Below are 21,222 nucleotides of genomic sequence, written 5' to 3' on the forward strand. Positions count from 1 at the left end.
TTTCGATCGCGCCGAATGCTCGAGAATGATCGTCTATTCCGAGTTTTCTTCTTTCTCCTTCTTTCCTTTTTCTTTGCGAGATCGTGCTTGTTCTTCAAAGAGGAAAGTTTACCGAGGGACAGTGAAATATCGTACGTTCTGTGCCGTACAACGTCTTTATTTCCGCGCCTTTTTATTACCCGTTACGTAAGCCCGGAATTATTTTGATCTTTATTTTCTTCTTTCTCGGTTTCTCTCACTTCTCGTTGCTTTTGTGATATTTCTCAAGGCCACGGAATCGTTATAAAATCGCGTGGGCGAGCTGGACAAATGTTCGATCATGCGACACAGGAATGCGTTGAACGTCTATAAATTTCCATCTAAAAATGTCCAGCTTGTTCAGGCGCACATCATGTCTTTCAAACTTTTTGTCTTACCCCTCACTCCTTGCCTCTTCACGCTAATTAAAACTTGCCACGAGGATACTTTGAGTCTAGCGATTAGAACGACCGAGACGATCTGATTCGTCGCGGTGATTTTTCAGTAGAGCCAAAGGGAAAACCGGCCTGGCTGGTGTTTGATTTATAGGGACAACTTTCCAGCGCGAATGGCACTTACTTTGCGACAATTTAATAGACTCTTAGGTATCGAACATGGCCGAAACGTATATCTGGATCTGTGAAATTTGCTTTATTCGTTGTGAAATGTTTTTTTCTTACGCGTCGAAATTAGCCATCATGCAAGAACATATGTGGAACCGAATTAAGCGTATTTTTGTTCCCGAAAGGGTCCAATTAAAGCGTTGTCGGCTTGTCGGATGGAGTGGCACTAAACGCGTGTCGTAGGTTCACGAATAACATCCGTAAATTCAGAGTCCAACAGCTGTCGATGGAAAACTAAATCTAAATTTAATCCTGACCAGTCCGATGAGATTCATTCTGGACAATAGACTTCCAACCTTTAAACGTCTCCGAAATGCCAACGGTTACAACAATCCATGGTGCGCGTACGCTTCTCCGAAATTCTTTTAATAAAGTTATAACAAGAAAAATTATAGCAAGGAAGAAAACGTAGATTCTGTATTTTAAGCTACCGATCGTAACATTTCACCTTCCATTAAAAAAAAAAAAAAAAAAAGAAAAGAAAAGGAAAGAGGAAACGAAAGAAAAGAGAAAAGAAAGGAAAGACAATTTTCGCAAAAGTTGACGCTTAGTACCAACTCCAAAAGAAAATTGTCTCTTAGCCAGACGCCTCCAAATTCTCTCAACCTTCGATAATTTATCTCTCTATAATTGTCATACCGCAAATGGGTCGATCATTGCTTCCAAGTATTTTCAACCTCAAATCCACCTTTTATCGAGTTCCTCGAATTCGACGAGGATCGTACCTGCGACGTGACCTTCGCAGGACTGTCTGGATTTGGCAGGCCGATGGTCTAAGGACGCCTAGTTCGATTATTTATCGGGACGGTATGTACGATGCGTGGGCAGCGGTCGCTCGTGTTCTCGCTGCTTTTCATTCGCTGGCCACTTTCCAAACGGCGACACCCTCACACCTTTTGCTCGAACACACATTCGCGTTTGTGGACGCCGGTCTGTTCGTGTGGCGCATCACTGACACGCGTCTCGTACGCGCACCTCGTGTTACAGTTACGTCGTAGCGATTACGTACGAGCTCGCTCGCGCGCCACTCTACCTTTTCCACGTTTTCCCCTCCCCTTTCTCTCTCTCTCTCTCTTTCTCTTTCTCTCTTTCTCGCTTGGCTTCATCTCTCTATGCTCGTTTGTCGTCATTCTTATTCTTTCACGAGTTATTATCATCGAAGGTGTGAACACTATGTTCGACGAGTTAGAGACGATTTCTAAATTCACGGACGATGGCATCGAGAAGATCATCCACGGATATTGATCGTCTTTCTGGAATTTGGGATATTTTTGAAATTCTGTAACTTTATTCTATAAGAAACTCAGTGAAATCGATGTTTGAACGAATTGCGTGACTCTGGTTTCGAGAGATGCTGTAAGTATTATAAAATCTTTGCCATGTTCACCGAAGTTTTAAATAGAGGAAGAACGTAAAAAAGATGAAATGTTAGTTTTATTTCTTTATCGTTGAACATTGAAGGAAACAATATTGAGAATTAAACTAGACTCGGATATTTTAAACTAGAAACTCGTTACTTTTGTTTTACGACAGGTAAATCCTTGACGACAGACACCGGAATATTCTTGGATTCGAATATCATATTCCGGAAGTATAGTCGTCCAATAAGAAAATGCACAATGTATTAATAGATTTTCTTTAAAAATAGTTTCGCTATGCGCCAGACGCGCGAGCGTGGCTGAAACAAATTGTAAAGCTGCCGGCCTTTTCTAGGATTTATCTCGTCAGTCTCTCAATTACTCCACGGAAACGCGGAATCTTCTTTTTCTTCTTTCTCTTTTTCCTGTCTTTCCTTCTTGCTCGCCTGTTTCCGTAACAACGAAGAGACGGTACGTCGGTGTTTCTTATCACAGAAGATCGGTCGAGGAAAGAAAAATCAGTGTGCACGACAGAAAAAGAAACTTTCTATTCCTGACCACATGATTAGTCTTATTTATGGCGATGTAGAAAGAGAACCTAGTACGAAGATACGACGATGAATGTTTCCGTTTCCAGAAATCACGGAGTTCTTTGACAAGAGCGACGCTACTTGCCACTTCCATCCCTCTTTTGCTATGAGAAACGTATCTTGATATTCTATTATTTTTTCGAACTTCCTTCGAATTATTTTTCACGAACACCAACTCAAGATCAAGGACAACCGTTACGTCAAACCTTCCTGCTAGCAACTTGCTTGAGAAATTAGACCTTCATTTACAATTTATCTACTCCCGGAGAATTTCTTCCGGCTCATTCGACAGAGACGCATCGCCGTAAAAATAACTAACGAAAAATAAAGTAAATGTGTATAGACGTCGCGTCGCGTTCGGTGGCGCAGAAGCGGATCAGCGATCGTTTTCAAACAATCCGCCCATAAATTGATCCGCCTCTTCGATCAAGCTATCGTGGCGGAAGACAGGGCTCGGAGCAGCGAGAGAGGCTCGAGGAAAAGAGAGTCGTTGACGATGGAGACAGGTGGTGCGGTAGTGCGAGGCGGACGCGACGATGGCCGCCTTTATCGAACGAGATCGAAGATAATCTCGCCATCTTTTCCCTTCCCGTTTCTCGCCTCCTTTCTTTCAATTCCTTTCTTTCCTCTTTGTGTAACCATCCCCCACCCTGTATGTCGCGGCCACAGGCGACCGATCTCCTGTTGCTCTTGGCAGCCATACGCGTGGTTTACGTGGTAACAGCTGTGCTCGCACGCACTTTACTCGCGCAAAACATCGCTAATGGACCGACAACCTCAACCGAGTTAGCCTCGCTTACGCGTAAATATAGTGAAGCGACCAGGTCTCTCTTTCTCCCGTTCTTTCATCGCACCTCCGCTCCCATCTCTTTCTTCTCCTTACCGCCCATTGGATCGTCGTTGTCACCGTCGATGAAATTTATGGCACCGGGAAAGTTTCTTCGTACACGTTCGGGCACCTCGTCGTTGGCTATCTCGGTCTTCGTTAAATTTTCGAATCGCAAGTTGTACGATTGTCGTATCGATGGGCGCGAAACAACCAAGTTGGTGTACGGATCTGGCTAGTAATCAGTTAAGAAACGCTCGATACGAGTGGGAGCATCGTTTATTTGATCGGAATTCTGCTCTACGCATTATTTGGGTCAGTAGATTTCTGCTGGGATTTACTGCTCTTTTGGTGTTTGGAGTTTCCGAGCAGAATGAATGGAACCATAATAAAAGGAAGCGTAGGCACGTCTTTTGATTAAACAGCTAGATTATTCGCAGCTGTAAGTCTTCGATCGAGAGGGTCGTACTAATACGTATCGATACGTATATATACGTATGTATACGATAATACGTATCGATCAACGTGAGAACTTGGAACCCTGAGCCAAACTCGAGTTACCTGAATACGAAACTCGCGTGACAAGAAATTTGTAACAAGACGATATATACCATTTCCCAAAAGGTACCAATCAAATTGTATTATCTCACGAACAAACTTAAATCGGGAAACGCAACAACCCTTCGAACTCCCTTTGAACAAAGACCCATCTATCGTAAAGCATCCTACCTTATACGATTATAGTCGTTACAATGATAAACGATATTAATTTCGTTTGATACAAATGACCTTGCACGTTCGATTGTCATCGTATCATAAAGTTTGAGGTGATCGTGGATAATCGTGCGAACCAAGCAGATTGGTTGGGTGTTCGCGCGCGCACGCCTGCATACGGGCGCGAGATGTGTGCCGAAGCTAAACATTCCGCGGAGCGTTCACCCTGGCATTGCTGTAAAAATAAACGGATTGCCAACGGTGTATATCCACCTCGTCCCCGAAGTCTCCGTTTCATTTACGATACCACTGAACCGAACCCAGCGTTGCTTCTCTTCCTGCAGCCACCTCCTTGGCCGGAGACCTTGCACCTGGTCCTTCCCACAGATAAAAGCGAATCGAGTTCCGGAGAATCGGTACGTTCTACCGAGTTTATCAACGTGACATTGAAATTCTTGTTTTTCTTCTCTCTCTCCTCTTTTTCTTCTTTCTTTCTTTCCTTCGTTTTGTATCATAGTCGAGGGAATCGTAAATCAAACGAAATAATCTACGAGACAGCGATAACTTGGAAATACGAGGATTCTTCGATTGTTGAAAAGTATTTGATCGACAGACTTTGCTAAACAGTTTTCTTTTTCTTCGCGTTTTTATGTTTGCCTGACCTTGAAACCAGATAGAATAGACGAACGTAGAAATGTGCTATAGAACGTGTCTTACTGTCAGTCGTAAAAGTGATTTAAAAGTGCAGCATAAAAGATTTCGAATAGCGGAAGATAGATGTATATGTGACCTACTAGTTTAGCGCCAGACGATCGCGTCCGAGATTCTAAACTCTAAACTCGCCCGACCGAAGAATAAACATTACCGATTATAACTCCACCTAACTAGCGTTGATTCATTCCTCGGAAAGAAGAATTCCGCGAATAAAGGGGGAATTCGAGGCGGAGATTTCTTCGTGGCGAAATAAACGTGTTAATCGTTTTGACGAGTGATCCGAATCGTCTGACCTTCCTTCGTGTCTCGAGATCAGGCATCTTCCGTGAAAACGACAGCGCGGACGAAAGAATATGCAGGCCGAGACGTGCCAAGTGAGTCAGTGAGTTGGATAGTTCACGAAATTAGATCGCGCGGATTATACAGCGGCCGGCTGTTCGCGTTGCTGCATCGCTGTAACCGGCATTGATTCATCGGCCCATCGTGTGCGCGCAGATGTTGCCGCTGTACAATGAACTGTAGGCAGTTAGTGTGGCGCATAAATCAAAGTTCCCTAAGAATTCTCTGGCAGATTAAAGATTTACAAGTTTTGTCTGTAATTTAGAGGACGCGAATCTTATTGATTTCATTCTGAAAATAGTGACATCTATGCGATACAATTATTCGATCTGATGAATGAATAAAATAATAAATTTTAAATTTATTAAAAAGATATCAGTTCTATTGGTTCGTGGACGCCACGCGTACCATTCTCGATAGGGTTCGATAATATTTCGCGAATCGATACACAGTTAGAAAATATTTGCTCTCTTGATTCGCTACGTGATACGCGTTCCACGTAGACGTAGACCAAAGGACCATAGTAATTCAGTCAGAGAACGTAAGATCGGATGACACAACACGCGCTTAATAACACAGATTAGAGAACGCGGCTGGAACAAGGGAACAGCAAATGAAAAACGACGATCGGTCAAGATATGACGACGTCTGGCACAGACTTGGCTTCGTGTCTAGGAAGCGACTCCTCTTTGCCGTTGTAGCCCTTAATGAGCCCAACACGAGAGTAGTCCAGCCTCTTTAATTCTGTTCCTTCTGTCAACTGCTTCTCTCTGCTTCTCGGCCTCGCTGTCTTCTACCTCTTCTTCCTCATCTTCGTCTTGGTCATCTTCTTGGTCTTCTTCTTCCTCTTCTCTGCCTCTCCACCCTCATCTGCATTGCCGGCTCAGAGCATGACCTGGATGGTACCCAAACGAAATACCATTCTCGTCGCTTCCTTTTTCGCACGCCATTTTGGAGAACCGATCGTCGCGTTGCTCCAGTTCGCTCGACTGCCACCACCGCGCTTGTTCGAGTAAACAGCTTTGTGCCTGTCACCGGGGATTAATGAACCACGATCGTCCACGATTCCTAAATCCGTTGGATTTCGAACCTGCTATTTCTTCTCATTTTTCCTTTCTTTCTCTCTCTCTCCCTCTCTCTTTTATGCGTTCGTTTATTCATCCGACCAACGCGATTTTTTGTCAATTCTTCAATTTCACTAGATAAGCACATATGAAATTAATATTCGAATTTCACTAAATAAATGACTTATTTCCTTAAGTTCATTTATCATAAAAGGATGATGTCACGTTTATTTTCAATTTATGGAACGAATTCGATCAATCTTCGAACAGCTCGTTTTAATTTTTGCGTTCTGCAAATATCGGATTACACGTTGCACCGGCCGATTACGTTACGTTGATTCGAATTGTTTTTCTTGGATATCTTTAATTCTCGTTAAATCGAAGAACAAGTTCAATAATCCGGGAACATCGATTAGAAATTAGAAGGAACTTGTTGACTCTGGCCGGTAATTTGCGAGTTTTCGTCGCGGTACTGTATCCCATCGGAGACAGCAGGCAATTGGACATCAGTCGTGTCGAACGGTCGATAATGGCAGTCGTCGATCAAGAAATGTCACAATGTCAGTGTTGGAGCAACGTTGCGAAATAAATGTCGAATTTCGGAGCTTACGAGATCGCGTGAACACCCTGCACATCTTTCGCAACTTGCCAAAAGCATTTCCATTGTACATTTCCTGTTACACTTTCGTGCACGAGCGTCGATGCTGATAGATAAAATTGGCTGCCTTTCGCACGCGTTGTCGATCGTTTCGCCTCTTCGAGAAACACTTTTAGCCAATTTGATCGTTAAACGCGCGTTTATTTATATTTAAACGGGCAACGTCGAAGCGTGTCGCCACTCTCGAAATTATTTGTCAGGGATATCGTATCGATGGATCGAAGAAACTTCTGCTGGCTATTTAGATCGAATTGCAGAGCATACAGCTTTAGAAAGGTAGGTCGGAAGAAGTTGTAGTACCAATATAGCACTGTACAAGAGTATAAGCACTACGAACCGAAGATACTAACTGTGTCATAGGCGATAGCTAGAACGACAGCTCGATATTGCGTGGAAATGGGCGAGTTTATCGAGCCATAACGTCTCACTATCTCAGTCTCTGAGAAAATTGGAAGCTACTCGCACACTCGGATATTATTGCCGCGATGACAGCCGTCTTTGCGATTCGTACCAGTCGAGGTACTCGCTTTAATGGCTCTATAACTTCTTTATGTATCAAATTGAGCTGCGATCACGCTTAGAGTACCTTCATCCATTGAATCGTAGCACTTGCAACGTTTTACTATTATCTCGACTCTTTTTGTCTGTCATCGATTTGTTATACTTTAAGAAAAAGGTTCCAACGACTAAAATTATTTTACTTATTTTTTAATTACCAAAGAAAAGGGAAAACAAGATTTAACGTAGAATGTTTAGATGTGCGTTTAAAGGATTTGAGAACATCTTGGAGAACTGGATCTCATTGATCGAGGAATCTCAATGACTAAAAGCCCACGATGAACTGGAACGAATCGGAATCGGCTATTTCTGCCCATCAGAAGAGCGTAAATTGTCGCGTCGCAGAACGACCCGTTTCAACGCTGATATTTACGTTTGCTCCGCTAACTGGTTCGCCGGATTTATCCGCAACCTTGGGAATAACGGGCGCGATTTGTCCCGCTGGTAATATGTATTTGAACCCATTAAAAGCCTGCATGTGCCGGGAGGGGAGCCGGAGTTGGCTGCCGACAACTCTGTTGCCGCAAATCCCGCGATTTCGAAAACTCTTCTAATGGACGGACGCTACTACCGACGATACGTAGCGAACTCTTTAATTACATCCACTTCTATCCAAATTGAAACGCACGATGCATTTAGATCGAAATAAAAACACTTTTCAGGTTTAATAAGACAATTTCCGCGGCGGTTCTTTCGTTCTGATTCAACATTTTTTACCACGTTCTGTCTTTGGACAAATCGAAGTAAATTTATCTGACAGAAAATCTTTGACACGATGAAAACAAATAAAAATGATAAAGTGTCCGAGCTTCTATGTTGCCAATCTTGTCCCCGTTTAAGTTCGTAATAATAGCTATTTACAATTGGATAGGAACCCAAGAATCGTAGAGAAGTTAAAGTAAAGGAACGTAGACGGAATCAGGTGAGGATCGTCGAATTGATAACCCGTTGTCTCGCCTGGCAGTGTGGACAGAAATAAACTGGTGGCATACGTGTTAGCGAACGAAAATACGAGAATTTGGTATCATTTATTACGCGAGCGTAACGCGTTCGCTAGACATAATTATGAACCAGAGGGCCACGAATGATCGCGATTTTGCGTGCAATTTATAGTATAGATGCGCCTGTAAATGTCAGCGAACGCATCCCGACGACCGTTCCGCGAAACACGAACCGCGCGCTTCTTTACAATGAGTTGCGATTGTTGCTGGCGCTGTAATTCTCTTCGTCACTGTCACCCCATTTTTACGACACATTCGCGTGTCTCTCAGCCTTCCTTTGCTGGACTTGTACAAGCCAAACGAATATGCGGATATTCGAAGATTTTAATTGATTCTTTAAATATTACAAACGCAGAATTTTCTCGGTTACCTGGCAGTTTTCATCGATATTAGAGGAGAAGAAAATAATTAGTGTCGCAATTGGACGTGTTTTTTTTTTTTGTAATCAGAATGTCCAGATTGGTCCACCTATGAACATTCGTTTCGCTCGAGATTTCGTGAAAAACGGTAAATTGTTTCGGAACCAGTGGTAATTCAATCGTTGACGCGTGATTAATGCGTAGCCGCTTATTCAATTTCACGCACAGACGGCGTGTTATTAATCAGTCAGAAAATGTAAACTGTGCGCTACTCTTCAATGTTACGAGTCTCTCGGCTCTAGTCTTTGCAATCGGCGAGATTCGGCGCGCGCTGACACCGAGACATCGTTCGCTACTAAAATTACGAACGGTGACAGCTTAATGTTCCGAATTTGTCAGAATCACGGCGTATAACGGCGTTTAATCGGATGGAATACGAGCGTATTGCACGTCCAATGGATAACAGTTTTCCTTGGCCCACCTCCCTTATTCTTCGTCATTGTACGAGGACCGATCGACGATCCTTCCTGAATCGTAATATTCGTGCGATTTTACAAGGCACACCAAGAGTTAACAGACATTGCTTTCGTTGATACTTTAGCGACTTTGACTGTTCGTTAAATGAAGCTTTCGGTTTTCTTAATGAATTTCGATATCGTGTTGTTGGACATCGAAATTTCTTCATCCTTTAGTTCGTAGTATTATATTTAGAACTTGGCGTGCAGTCATTTTCTAACGAATAAATTGGTTGGAAATGATGGATTGCTAAAATCATCACAGGTGAACGGTACGACACCGTAGTGTCAGGTTTGCAAAAGATATACGACACTCATAAATCAATACTTTTTTAAAAATAGTCCCCGTTTATTTATCTTCCGGTCCAAGATAACGATAAACGAATATTTTAGTTCCCGTCACAACGCATATGTTCAAATCTTCCTTAATTAACTCTGCGGAGGTCGCGATTGATCTGACAGACACATGTAGAATCTAATTCTAAACATCTTTAAGTTCGTTTTTTATATTTAAATTGGTAATTACTTAATATATACTTGTTATAAAATACTTTGTATATACTGTAAATATATCCATATATTATATATTGTATTAATTTTAGTAAAATTAACTTTCACATATTTATACAGCCTTTTCGCAAAACTAAACGCCGCAGCGTGAATCTGATGTTACCGTGTCTTTCAGATACCTGTGAAGGAGTTTCTACGATCGCCACCTCCGCAGGTGTTAACATCAGCGAATTATTAAAATCTGTTTTCGTCTAAAGGATCGAAGCGTTCGAACTTTCGAATATTCAGAGTGACTTTATTTTTACACTTGTTCGTATGTTTAACAATTTCCCTCTGAATCGCTATTATTATTTGTAAATCATTTCTTAGCCCACGATAATTCTATTCTTGGTTATAGTTTTCGTGGTACGATAATAAAGCGAGCGAAATAAGTCAAAGTGGAGGACGCGTTTCAACCAACGCTATCCTAGGAAGTATTTCAAGCTACCTTCTTTCCTTACACTCGGCCTTGCAACGGCATCCAACATTCTCAAGCGGTTACGCGTATTGCAGTGCACCAATAAACGACGTTCTCTGTCCTAGAATAGAATTAATTCATCGTTTCTGCCATGACATATAGTAGCGTGCTATGAGTTGGCAAAGTCGGTAAACAGACTCGATGCATTTGCAGCGTGGTCGGACGTCACGGGGTTTCGGTAATCGCGAGGAAGGAAACGCGACCGTTCGACATTTCACCCACGCGATGCCGCGCGTGATGCAGTAAAGTCGGTTTTCTCGGCAAAATACCGTGCACGCGACGACGATACCGTGATCGACTGACTGTCGAGATATTTCCGACACCATGTCCTCGCCTACGATTATTCGAGTTTCGTTGGATAACGATCCGCTCAAGTTCAAGAGCGACGTTGAATACGAGAGAAAAAACGCGTTTAAATTTACCCGCCGGTACGTTCTTGAGGTAAATTTTAGTTCTCTACTTTCTCGGTGATAAATGCGGAAAATCTGAAGAACGAAGCACGGTAAGTAATTGAATCATGAATTTGAACGTGTAGGTTTGTATGTGAAAGGTCGAGAGTTTCATTGATGTAGAGTTTTCTATAAATATCTTCTATGCTTTTCGTTCCATCTTCTATTTTTCAGTTCTCTATCTCGTTGAGTATTTAAGAAAAGCTTCAACATAATAAATATCAAAGAGTAAAGCTTCTTACGTCGATTCAATTTCCAAGTATCAAGCGCATCCAAACAATAATACGCTCGATCTTACATCTTCTCTCTCCTCTTATGATTTCTGAAATCATTCTCTGGTTAAAGATCTATCGCAGAAGCACGCACGAAATAAACTCTCTTGCGCTCTGAAGATTCAGCCTCGCGAGAAACACGAGTTGCAACTTGCACGAAACACGTGCACAGATTTATTCGCAGCTTTGCGAGGATAATCGCGAGTCGTTGCTCCAAGCTTGGCTGAAATCTGCATTAGGCTATCGGTCGGACCCAGGAGCCCTCGAAAATCTGCGGCTCGGCTAGCGAGGCCTGTCCTTGCATTACGGATATTTCCGTCCATAGTATTAGACGGTATAAAGGCAGAACGGTTCCCCTCTGCCATTCCCGGCATGGCCAGACGTTGGCAAACGCTATGTAAAGCGCTCCAACGAACCTTTCTGCCCCTTTTTTGCCTTTAAACGTCTCCTGGTACCGCCTCTCTTTCGTCACCCGACGCATATGCCTTCCGCTCGCGCTCTAAATCACGCTCTCCAATTCCTCTGACGTTCATTTTCTTTTCTTCTGTTCGTTTTCTCTCTTTTAACTATTTATTCGGCTGGACTATACTAGAGATGACTCTAGAAGATATCGAGCAACCAACTTTAACGGGTCTTCGTTCGAACTACAGGAACGATTCGCTCGAACGTTTACGATCAGCGATACCTGTTTGATCTTCCTCTTTGAGAAATTAACTGGCGTCACGTTCCGGTTCCGATCGTTCACTGTGCAATGTACGCCGCAAATCGGATGGGAAGTAAAGCAGGACCAAAGGTTTGAAAGATCCACGTCGTACATCAAGGAGACTCATTTGCACGCGAAACATCGAGTCTATATTAAGTCTATGTATCTCCTGCGCGAATAGTTGTTTACGTGGCTCGTCAAACGGTATAATTTTTAGCGCCAGACCTGTCAAGTATATTCAGGTACGGGTTACGCCGATTATCGAGAATCGCCTTACGAATTAATAAACTATTAAATCGACTGGAAGTATTCCTTGCCATTGCTTTCTGTCGCAGAGATAAAATGTAGCGAATTGAGAGGGACTCGTTATCCAAGGTGGCGTTATCGTTCCTGCTTTTTCGACGATATTTCGTTAGCGGTATCGGTGTCGATATTCGATAACAATCAATTTACTGAACCGTGAGTGACGCACTTGCCACGGCCGATCGGTCGCCGTTATCAAGGCGGGCATTATTTACGATAACTGTTTTCCTGCGAAAGAATTCCGTTAAGCGTTCGATATCGGTCGATGGTCGACAGTGTCGTTAGTGGCCTATTGCGTGGTTATATAGCGATCATTTCGGTCGGATTTTTTCTTGGAAGGTGCAAACTCGAACGGCCCGAGTTCGCCCCCTAAACCTGTTCCAGGCCGCGCAGTTAAGACGTTGAAGATTCGTTTCTTGCCACGAAGATACTCGATCGGCGTGTATGGACGTGCGAGAACCTATAATATCCACGTATATTCGCGTGGCCGTATGCACGACACGGCCAACAGCCAGCTTCTAACGAGCTCCTCGAATGATCGATGCCTCTTTGTCCTTTCTGTTTTTACTCGTCGCTCCTTTTATTAATTGCTTCATCAAGTATATATCGCACGAAGGAAACCTGATCGATCCTCATAATCCTTAGTCGTTGCAAATACGCGATAAGATACTTGTTTAAAAGTAATTCGAACATTCGACGACGAACGATACAAATCCCGAAGAACGACGACTGATCAATCCGCAACAGGCAGTGGCAGTGTCCATCGAGAATTCAGCACGCTTTCGTTCCGGGGCCACGGCGGCCATAAAGTTAACGATCGCGATCATCGATGCAGCTGACGTTTACAATTGCGTTTTTTCCAATGGATCGACCGGTGCGACTCGGTCTGCCGGCGATAAAGTGCATTATCGAGCGTTACCGCGACGCTGGAGCGCGGGAACCAGCTCGGATACTAACTGCGTGAAAGCGTGTACGACTCCGACTACAAGGGAAGAAGAACTGTTAGGTAGTACCGAGACGACGCCGTAATCGTTTCTTTCGACGTTTCTTCTTGCCTGCCAGTCATTTTCTCCGAGGACGTGTAATCTTGCCTGTGAATTTTAACGAATCCATGCACTCGACCGTTTATCTGCAATCACTGGCACAGCGTCTCCAGAAACGGCTCTCCGGGAAATTAATATTTGCCTCTTCTCGGCTAACTCGACCGTCTGCGTTTTTATCGATCACTGGCTATCCACTGCTGTTGGAAATCGCGGTTATTGCTTTAAGCTCGATTCACATTGTCGAATTATCGAACGACGGTGGAACTTATCGTGTTTGATTAGTTCAATCAGGGTACAGCGATCGTTCGACGACCAAAATGCAATCGTACTTTACGCTCTAGACATTTTTGAACGATATTAGACTTTGTTCTTCTATCTTTACGTATGAACTACAAATACATATTTACACGAACATAGAGTACCAACGATGTTCCTCCATCTTCAACGAGCAATCTTCGCGTGCGAATGGAAAGAACGAGAATGAGATCCATTTTCGACAATCGTTAACCAAGTTAGGCGCCACCCTTGGTGTTTCTTCCCTTCCTTCCCGTCGATTGCGGGCATAGTGTGAAGCCAGCTTCATCCGCGTGCGTTTTATCGGAGGAGGCGAGGCGGGAAAAAAGAGAGAGGCGATCGGTCTTCCCGTATGTAAATGTTGCGTTTATAGAAAGAGGTGGTGCCCCGTAATCACTGTGGGCCCTCCAGACAGACGGCTTTTTGGTGGAAGGTGTAAACGACTTTACTGGCTACTTAAACTCGTTTCAGATCGATGTGCAAACGACTCGGGCAGCGGCCAGTTAAGACATTATCTTGACGGGACTTTGCAAAAAAATTCGCCGTTACGAAACAGCGCCACGCTGCTCGTCCCTCGTTTTATCGATCACCACAGCCGCTCCCCTTATCGCTGGCCCTTGGCGAATTCAATTTTGCGCTCGTAATTCAGCCTTGCACTCGGTGAAAACAGAAATCGACGCTCGTTTCGAGGCAAGAAAGCTTCTGCTCTCTGTAATGCGATTTCAGCGTCCCGTCAAACTGATTTTATTGTACCGTTCGACGTTTGACAAGTAGAGCGATAGTGGTAGAAGAAGTAAATATCTGCGTGGTAGATCCAGATTGCTTTTCTTCGCGCGAGTGATATATTTCGCCGCGATATTTTAATCGGTGGTATGTGCGATCTAGATTTACCAGTAGCTGCATAGAGATTCAGGATCTGGTAAATAGTAGTGGTGAATGGGAATCGGATATGTAGTCAAGGCAATCTAGCCACCTTGTCACCCTTTGCCGCGTATCTAATCTGTCTTCGGTGTTACACCCAGGACAACAACGAGAGTCCATTCGTATACTTTCAACGTCCTAACAAAACTCTCTAATAAAGGAACAACGCGTTCACGATAAAGAGAAAAAGGAAAATGTCAAGGAAGAAGAAAACAGAGAGAGAGAGAGAGAGAGAGGGAGAGAGAGAGAACAAAAGGAGTAATAAGATACACAGAAGAGATATTTCCACCGCGTAAGAAAGGCCTTTGAAATAGATCGACCAAATCGTACGCCGTTCGCTATATATACGCGTGCCGACATAAATTCGTGACTTTATGTTTTCCAACGTGACGCTCGCCGCATCCTGCGTTTCCCGCCATTCTCGAGCGCAAGTAAAAACAAGGCGGATAGCTTTACGAACATACCGTGGTTTACGTAAGAAGAAACTGCGAAGCGTTTCTGTCGAGGACTCGTAGTCGCTCGTTTCCGGGGAACGTGCCTGCTACGCCGTGCAAGAAGAACTTCGCCTAACTGGGCGACGATCACGAAATGTCACTGGATCGCACGTATTCGATGACGTGCACGCGTGAAATTGACAAAAACAGCAGAGAGAAAGTCGACGAAAACACGAACGAATATAAAAAGATCGTATCTTGCAATTTCAAACTGTTGTAAACGTTTAATTTATTTTTTTCAATGTTTTCTTCCGCTGTGTTTTATCGCGAGAACGCCGAGAACGCGTCGCCTCACGGTCGCCCGCTTAAAATAAGAATCGCTAAGTTTCAGCAAGCAGTTAAAATCGTCGGGATATTAATTCTATTTGCGCGGAAAAATATTTTACACGTTATTTTCGATGCGTAGCGATGGAGATTAATTTTGACGAGTCGGTTAAGCGTGGTCTCATTGTAGGCAGAGATTGATCGCTAAATATAAGCGAACGACGAACCAAGGAGTAAACGTCAGTGAAACGCGGAATAGATATTAAAACTAGAAACCAGAGCCGAATGATGTATTACTACGAGGGTCGAAGTGCCAACCGACCTCATCCGCCCTCTTGTCGGCTGGCAGCACTCCACATTTTCTAGAATGACTCACGATAAGCGGGTCGTGCGTTCGGCCAGTCTGTCCTACTGTCTGTCGATGTTGGTACCACGCGATCCGGCTACTTTTCCCGCCCGCGAAATTCGCGGCAGTTACAGAACCGGAGAATAGCCTCACCACGACTTCCGCTGCTTGTCGAGCGAAATGACGCGATCGCCTAAGTTTACTTTGGATCAGCGTATTCCAACAAAAGTTCGATCGCAGATCAACTCGATAATTTCAGCTACTTATTCGTTGCGTATGTTTCTTCTCAGTATCCGAGTCTGAATATAATCGGGACAGGAAAGCGCTAAAAAGCAGTTTCTCGGAAGAGGCAACGATAATCCCTCCCTCGAACTGGTTATACTTGGTGGCACTAATTCCAAACGGCCGTAGCATCGATCATATAATAAAAACGTCGTCTTCGGTGCTTGGGTTCATTAAGCGCCCCTCCAACGACTCCTCAGTTTTTTTTTTTTTTTCGTGAAAACGATTCGAGCAGATTCCAGGGGATGTTCCCTCGCAGCCGTAACTTTTCAGCGACGCGTATATCGGCGAATAAAGAAATCGTCGAATCGGGAGTGTTCCGTTTCTTTCGCGGCACCTGCCTTCCATAATTCGTCGGGGTGAGCCGCCCTGTGACGCTTCCTATTAATCACTAGCCCCTTCCTCCGCGGCAATTTCGCGTAATCACCGACGAACGGATCCAGTAAAGAACGCTAACGAGAAAGTTGGCCCGGTAGCCCGAACGGAACACCCAGTCGAAAATTATCGCCACGAATAACGCGGTTTGCGTGGGTGTGAAATTCTCCTGTCACGGGAAACGACGCGTTTCGACTCGCTTGCCACTCTATTACGTTGTTTTCCCGTATAAAAAATCCGTAATCGCGACCGACGATGGAAAACGAGCCACGGGTGAGGACGAGTTGCGCTGGAAAAAGGAACACAACGACTGCCGGGAAACATATCGTGGCAAAATGTCCTGGATGAAAGCGAACACCTCGGGTAAATCGGGTAAATCGGTGTTTATATGCGCATGTGCCAACGAGACTTCCTCTCGCGTGTTTCCTCGCTTCAAGTTGTAATTGTTGCTACATAGCTGCGTGTTTGTCCTATAAATGATAAGAAGAAACAACCAGGAACGACAGATATACTTCCATGGATATAAAAATAGAGGAACGTTATATAAGAAAAAAGGTAGATGGTACTGTCATTCGACCAATGACAAAATCGTCTAATTTGTGTATCAAAAGATATGACAAACGTTATAGAGACAGCGGTATTTCAATAAACTCAATTGTACGAACTTTGGAATAATCGTTAAGAGGCGAGACTAGGATTATTCACGAGTTTGTTTGCGATCTGATCGCCACGTGAAAGGGAAATGCTGGTGTCAACGAGTCGACGTGGTTGGCCGCGGCGATATAAAAATATATTAAAGTGCAGATGTAAAGATCGCGAGTAGCCTAGTGGTCGCTTCGTCTTCACATCCCCGCGAGACTGTGAAATGTTTGCGCGAGCATCTTTTTTCCCATCTTCCCTGATTTTCCTTTTGCATGGAAACAGGCTTACGCGCTAACGTACTCCTCCAACGAATTCCACGAGTTCGCTCGCGAAGATGAGATCACGTTTCAGGATTACCAGCGATTCGAATACCTTCGCGAACATTAGCTCGAGGGTACGCAGTAGCGATGCTGTAGGAGATGAGGCCAATTGACTTCAAAATCTACGAAAGATCACAGAAACTAGAGATTTCGAAGCTGACTTAGGTATGTTAATCAGCGGGGTAAGCGTCTTACGTGATTTGTTGCGTGGGCGAATGAGTTAGAATATAATGTACACTATCGTTCGTGGTATTTGGGTATGCGGTGTAATTTGATCGAAAGATCGGTATTTTGGTTGTATTTTCAAAGTTACGGCGGAAGAACGTTTCTTTGCTGTTAATTCCTCTCTTGCCATAATCGAGATTAAATTTAAGGGAGCAACGCGAGAAAAGTTTCGTTGAATCAATAATTTTCCTCCCTCTTCCTGTCGACTTTCTCTCGTTCGAGGGTCTGTAGAAAAAACTCGGCAACCTCTTGTGGCGCTGATTTCATAAAGCTGTCGTCGACCGACCAGATCCACCATAACAGACGCCACGAAGTTGCAGTTGCCCGTCTTGCTTCTTCCCCTTGGCTGCCCAGCGGAAGAGCAAATATTGAATTAAGGAAAGCACCAGAGGAAAGCCTGCTTTCACGCCCTCGTTTGCTGATTCGTCGGCTACTCGTTCCCTTCTTCTACTATTCGGACGATCCATCTTTTCTACTGATTCCTGATTTCCGAGGACCAGGAATTTGGAGCAGGTGTTGTTATTGCCAAGTTTTTGTTGTTTTAATTTCACTGCGACGATACTCGAGTCCGTGACGTTGACCTGAAATTCCTAAAAATATGCGAAGAGATTCGACGAATCAACGTGTGCTTTATAAACACGCTTAAAATTTTTGTCTCGTAGCTTAACAACTTGCAGAAAGCAGAGAAGAAAATCGTCACGCAAACTAACCTCCGGATATTTTACAGCGCTGTACAACCGTAGAACCGAGCTATTCTACGCTATTCTACGCCAAATCTGCTCAACAAATTCACTGTACCCTGTAACTCGATAAGTTACAAGATAAGTAAACGCGTCTGCTATAACAGGAAACGCGCGATCCACCTATGGTTCACTCGAAAACGAGTTGCTACGTTCCAGCGTCTTTCTGAAAAGCAAAAGAACAACGATCGTCTCGTTTTATCGATCCGAGTGAAACGTCGAGCGACGACGACGGTTAGAACGCTGGAGAAGCTAGAAACAGGCACTGACGAACGTTAAAGGGTGTCGGGAGGATTCGCAGAGGGAAAGAGGATGAAAGGTACGGTCGAACGAAGAAGTAGACGGTTGGTAAGCATGTGCTTGCTCCAACCCTCCCCTTTCTCTCCTCCTTTCTCAATCCGCCTCTGGCAAGCCCGTTAGGCTAACTTGGGAGTTCTATTTGCGTCTTGACTTCTTACGTCTTGCCCCCTCCATCTTCCTAGCCGGTCCGTTTCCCTCTTCAGCATCCCCCCCGAGGAGAGGTTCGCCGTCTATCTAGCAACGGCCGGTCAGCAACGCGGTCAGACCTAATCCGAATTACCGATGCCACCGTGTGGAAAGCTTGGAAGGATTCCCGAACTTTCTGCCTCTCTGTTTTCCGGTTCGGGACGCGATAACTGATGATACTATCGCTAACTGTTTGCGTAGCTAGAGTCGGGATGGCCAGAGTTGATACGTGAATTTATCAGCTCTCTGCATGGTGACGTCTTGCGGTGGAAATTGGTACAGGTTTTCTTTCTAAACAGGGACATGCTTGATAGATCCATCTCGGGGGAAAATGTAGTTTGAAGACGGCAAAGCAGTGAATGACCCGGCTGACTTAATCGAGCTCGAGTATAGGCTGATTTAGTTCGGATTTAGTTGCTTTTAGTTGCTGATCTCTTGTTTCTCTGTGCCAGATGGAATCGTACAGGTGCTTCTAAAATACATAGATACGTAAATGTTCTTAACACGCGGCCACATTTTACTCGGTTCGAAAAACGAGACGAATTGCATAAGCGATACATGTTCGCGCCAATGTGAGATGCAAGGATCGTCCATGAAAGAAATTGTTGGAATTCTTTCGAGAACCGTCGAAAATGTTTCAAAATTCCTGTCATTACTTTGTGTCTTTGTGAGCATGCCAGGTACTCTTGCCACGCTTTACTCGTTTCTCAAAACTTACTTTCATTTTCGAGATGCGGTGCACGATGCAACAAAGTTTATTTATGAAGCAGATCTTCGGTATATGTTGCCACATCGTCCGACTATATTAGATAGATTACACGTTTAACGCGATACCGATCGTGTCGACACCTCCTTTCCAAGACTACATCAACCATCCGATCGTCCTATTGCCGTAACGTTAAATTCAATCGCCGGCAATTAACGTCGATAACCCGATTTTCCAGCACGGTAAGCGTGAAATAAGAAGTTCCACAAACAGGTGTCTAACATATAATAATATATCAATAAACAGGGAGGCGTGCGATTAAGATGCAGCCCAGGCTGTCGATAAAAATGTCGGTAACGAGTAGACGATCGCGCGCGCGCAAGCGCGATTTTATCTGGAAACCACTTATCGCGAGTATTTCTTGCTGTCTAATAGTGGCGATTATCAGTAGCGCTGCGTGCCAGCCCCGATAATTGCGAGACGAGCCGGCGTACAGCGCCGGTAATGATCTCCGTAACGGCGACCACGCTCCAAGATTTGACGTTCGATTACGGCGACTGGTTTCGATGCTTCGTAGTTTGCTCGAACCGAATTACGCCGAGAAGTATTAACGGATTCAGGTGGGCAGGTTTCAACTGATTGGGTTGTAGGTCAGGTGTGCGATCGTCTTATGTCGACGAACGAACATGAGATATTTATCGGCAAGAGATTTAACGTTTGAATTCAAATTCCGTTAACTTTACAGGAATTGATTTAATGGTAATAAAGTGATCTCAGATTCACGATATTGACGTGTTTCGTAGGAGGATGTTTGAAATAAAACGAAGACGGAGTGATTAATACGGTGTAAGCGAATTATTACGAAGCTTGAAGAGTTTCGAATTCCTGGGTACACACGGCCAAATTTTATTGGCTAATGGATGAGTAGAAAATGAGAAAGGAGTACAATCTTGTTCTCATAATTTCTGTTGTACGTTGAAACATTGTCCCGGCTTGCTAAATCTCGCAGTCACGTGAACCGGAATCTGCCGGGTAATTGCGAAACGACCGATCCGAAAGTAGCCTAGGTAGCATAACTTATGCGAAGCAAAGTGAAATGAGAATAGATTCGTTATATAGCGCGTCCAAACGGCCGCGAAACACGGTTGCTGGCTACCGTTGCTGATGCTTCTACTTCCGCGAAATTGTTACGAGCCTCCAGCTCGGATAACACAGGTTCTTCGACATTCGAATACAGCGTCCAAGACCATTTTACGTTGTTGTCATTACGCGATAAATTCTAGACTTGGAAACTTTCTTTAAATAATTTCATTAAGTATAGTGACGTGGAATAATCGAACGCGTTTATTTAATCCTGTTGTTTGTCCATCTTTGACTCGAGCACGATATTTCATCGACAAAAAAAAAAAAAAACGATTTTTCTTTTCTACTCTGATATTGGTATCGTCGATGATTACTTGACGTTCGTAAAGATCTAGCCATTTATCTTCTGGATCTTTCTGGTATCTACTACTGGTATCTACAGTTCGAGACCGATATTATTAACAACGTTTCCAAGGCGAGACAAATACAAGGGTCAATAAATCGCGCGTTCGCCAGCGTTAAACGCTGGTACAAGCAATATAATCGGAGTAACAAGTCGATTTCCGTCAGCCAGTCCCGTTCTTGGGGACATTGGCAGGCATCGCGTTATTATTTTAACGTGAACATTCTGGCGATCCTCACCAAGATAAATAACAATGCTTATGCAATGTTTGCGTAATATCCGTGCTTCAAGGATACCGCGCTCGCGCCCCTCTGCTCGAAATTCCGTAGCCGTGAGTTTTATGCCCTCGTTCCTGTACGATCGCGATCCCATTTCAAACTGATTGGCCCATATACTCAACTACTTTTTCTTCTTTTTGTTTCAGGTAAGCGAACTTCGTACGCTTAAGTTGCGATCGATAGACTGTAAGCAGCGATAAATTGGTCGATTAATCGGAACATGGTATGA

At 44.0% G+C, this 21,222-nt stretch overlaps 1 long non-coding RNA gene across 1 annotated transcript in view; it reads left to right on the plus strand.

Annotated features, from left to right (window-relative positions):
- LOC122569839 overlaps positions 1–21,222 on the plus strand; it is a 55,823-nt gene extending 34,601 nt beyond the window's left edge. Inside the window, exon 4 of the long non-coding RNA XR_006317591.1 lies at positions 21,140–21,222. This is a non-coding gene — a long non-coding RNA (uncharacterized LOC122569839). The remainder of the gene's footprint in view (positions 1–21,139) is intronic.

The sequence above is a fragment of the Bombus pyrosoma genome, linkage group LG7 (genome assembly GCF_014825855.1).
Source record: "Bombus pyrosoma isolate SC7728 linkage group LG7, ASM1482585v1, whole genome shotgun sequence".
Classification (NCBI taxonomy): domain Eukaryota; kingdom Metazoa; phylum Arthropoda; class Insecta; order Hymenoptera; family Apidae; genus Bombus; species Bombus pyrosoma.